This window comes from Plecotus auritus, assembly GCF_963455305.1.
Source record: "Plecotus auritus genome assembly, chromosome: 4".
In the NCBI taxonomy this organism is placed as follows: domain Eukaryota; kingdom Metazoa; phylum Chordata; class Mammalia; order Chiroptera; family Vespertilionidae; genus Plecotus; species Plecotus auritus.
The window spans coordinates 155,764,233-155,767,821 of NC_137775.1; the positions used below are offsets into that span (position 1 = coordinate 155,764,233).

The following is a 3,589-nucleotide window of genomic DNA, read 5'->3' on the forward strand; positions in this document are numbered from 1 at the left end:
CCATCCAGATATGAGAAATGCTGAACAAATGGAAAATTAACAACTCTTCTTAAATACATCAGGGAATTGAGGTTTCAGGTCTCTGTGCCACCCTGAAAACTGGAGAAAGTGAACAGGCAGTTACAGTGTGTCACACTTACCTGAAGCAGAAGCCACAGAGCAGATCCCCACAACTCAAGCCCATCACAGTGGGAAGACGAAATTATTTGACGAATTGCTGGATGGACAGCAAGAGTTCAAAACTAAGTGGTGGCTTATTCTCGGTGTGTTGTGAACCCACACTTTCAAGGTTTTTACTTTCAGTTGCTCTATCAGGTTCAAACTGTGAAAATTTGAGAAAAAAATACCCCATGCTTCCAGCAGGGGGAGGGGAAAAGCTACCATTTTGAAATGTTTCCAGAGCTCTCTGTCTCAACAAGGTCTGACCCGATGGAATCTATCTTATGAGAACCAAGCTGCATGGAGTTTTACTAGAGCCTATCCAAGCTGGGAGAAGGGAAATAACCAAACTCAAGCCTACGCTAGCCTTTGATATGCGAGAAGAGAAATACCCAACAAAAGTTTACTAAAAGAATGAGACCTAATCAGGGACTATAGATCACTTTTCCTCTCTCACCTTACGCACCATATCAACAGGGGTCTTCTATAATAACAGGAATACACTTAAAGAAGTTCAAACCTCAGGCCTTAAAGAGTTGCTGGGAAAACCCCAAACCACAGGGTAGTCAAAAACATGGAACCAAAAGGACATTTTAGCCTCTGAAACTGCAGCTATAGCAAACATGAATACAACCCAAGTCTTAGACAGAAAGACAAAAAAGTTCCCACTAAAGGTCTATCTACCTCAGTTCCTTTTACATGATAGTCTACCTGGCATTCCACAAAAATTACAAGATTTGGTAAAAAAAAAAAACACACATTTTTTAAAAACAAAAGACTGTAGAGGCAAAGCAAGCATCAGAACCAAAACCAGATACAGCCGAGATTTTGAAATGATTACACTGGAAATGTTAGAAATTATGATGAATATACTAAGAGCTCTACTTGAAAAAGTGGACAACATGAAGGAACAGATAGGTAATATAAACAGGGAGAGGAAAATTCTAAGAAAGAATCAAAAGGAAATGCTAGAAATCAAAAGACTAACAGAAATGAAGAATGCCTTTGATAGGCTCATCAGTAGACTGGTCACAGCTGAGGAAAGAATCAGTGAGCTTAAAGAAACCTCCAAAACTGAAATGCAAAGAGAAAGGAAGGAAGGAAGGAAGGAAGGAAGGAAGGAAGGAAGGAAGGAAGGAAGGAAAGAAGGAAGGAAGGAAGGAAGGAAGGAAGGAAGGAAGGAAGGAAGGCAGGCAACACTAAGAAGGATAAACACCAAAAATTCTATACCTATTCACATCATATTTAAACTTTAAAAAATCAAAGACAAAATTTTTAAGGAAGCCAGGAAAAAAACAAACTATATTACCTACAGAGAAAGGGGAAAAAAATTACATTGATTTTCTCTTCAGAAACTATAAAAACTATGCATGCAAGAAGAGAATGGAGTGGAATATTTAAGGTATCCAATAAAATTATTCTTCAAAAGAGAGAGTACTTTGGTAATTATGATGTATCAATGTAGGCTCATGATACTATGGTCAGTATCTGGTGTGTATCCACATATGTTGTCCAAGCTCATTAGAAAGGAAGAAAGACCACTTACCACCTTCCCACTCACATTTATAGATCCTCTCACCTGTGTGTGTTGGCGTCTCAGAAGGTGGGAGCACTTAGTGTAAGCTTTTCCACAGTTCTCATATTGGCAGCAGTAAGGCCTTGCAACCAGGGCTTTCCACCTGGGTGCTCTTTCAAGGACCCTGCACTTCTGCTCTACACTTTGTGGAGTAGGTATGGGTTGCCCAGGGAGGAAGGGGTCTTCCTTGGAGGCTGGCTGGCTAACAAAAGAGTCCTGGGATTCTAAATTCAGCAATAATGGGGACCACCTGGGGGTATTCCACAGTTGTGGGGATCTCTAGTAGACAACATCTGAACCAAAGAGGACAGCCTTGCCTGGCCCTCAGCAGAAGGCATGGTTGAGGGCAATAACATTTTAGGTATTAAGGAGTCTCTATTAAAAGGTACTGTAGGGTGGCCAGAATAAGGCATTGTTGGTGTCCTAATGTGGGATTTTACTGGGAGCTGTGACTGGTGGCCCATTGGGGGGAATGCTTAGATTTTCACTGACGGTCATAACCACCCTGGAATATTGGACCCTCATAAGGACATTGTAGAAAGCCACCCTTTGTCTTCACTATCAGAGAAGTGTAAACAAGGAGCCTGGGACGCTGGTGAACCTTGAGCCCTGGCAAGGGCCAGAGCTATGCACCAATTGTTTAGTCCAAACAATGGTGGCTCAAGCAATTTCCTGACCAAATAGTCTCAGAGTAAATCTTTCTAATATTTACTGACCTTTAAGATAGTCTGTCTGTTACCACAATTACCTGAGTAAGAGCTAGATGTGTATCCAAAATTGAATAAAAGGTTGGCAAGGCCTGAGCATGAGTGGAAGTCCTTTTCCTTGCACTAGGCTTCCCGCCTGGCCGCCAATATTTCCAAATTATTATTTCTTGTCTCATCTCTGTCATTTGCACATGGCTCTTCTCTAGATCCCGAACGCTGAACCACGCAGGACATGGCTCTCATAGGACATCATCTGGGACCCTTTGAAAATCATCATTCCCGGTTGAGAAGGAGACATTCCATGACAGTAAATCATTTGGGAAGGAGGGAGTGTCAGTTAGAGGCAGTAGTTCACACCATGCTCAGGCACAACACACTGAACTGTGGCCCCATTTCATTCGCATTCTGTCCGGATACCTCAGCAGAAACCAAGGGGATCCTCTCCAGCTGTGGGCACTGAAGAATGTGTTGAATGCCTGATGGGCCATGGTTCCAAGAAGTGTGCACTCTACTGCTTCTAGGAGATGGAAACACGTCCAAGATGCACATTGACTTCTCAGTATTCTCTGCAAACTGGTGCTGAGCTGCCTGCCTGCCACTGGCTCAGCACCTTGTCCTCTTGCTCCATCTAAGCCTGGGAGCCGCTGCGCCCAGAACTGTGTGTGAGTCCAGACCACCTCAGAGCAGAGTAGAGCCCTGCCACCTTGACATTGCAGGTCGGGTGTCTGCTACCTTCACTTGGATTGTTTTACTTTATACATTTTTGGATTGCTTGAATTTTTGTACACAAATCAAATATTTTTTTAAATGGGAACACATTAATATTAATTTAATTTTGAAAGAAACGTTGGGTCAGAAAAAATAAATCATACATTTGGACTCAATAATCTTACTTACTAAAGTAGATCCAAAGAAGACTATTCAAAATAAGAAAAATATTTTATAGAAGAATTCTGTAGAAATAAAAAAAGATTAAAAAATCAATAGAATTATTTTATTGGATCATTACTTATATCATAAGATATTAAGACTAGTATATGTGTCCAACTTAAGAGAATACATATGCTATTTGATGAAATATTTGGGAAGCCATTTAAATGTAATTGTGAAACTTTGTAGGAACTTGGCACACACACACATATGACAA

The 3,589-nt window shown here is 41.1% G+C and overlaps 1 pseudogene across 1 annotated transcript; it reads right to left on the reverse strand.

Moving 5' to 3' along the window:
• Positions 1 to 1,640: 1,640 nt before the first annotated feature.
• LOC308246866 (Krueppel-like factor 17) lies at positions 1,641 to 2,199 on the reverse strand (annotated as a pseudogene). Its single transcript has one exon. The product of its transcript is annotated as a Krueppel-like factor 17 (transcript).
• Between the last annotated feature and the right edge of the window lie 1,390 nt (positions 2,200 to 3,589).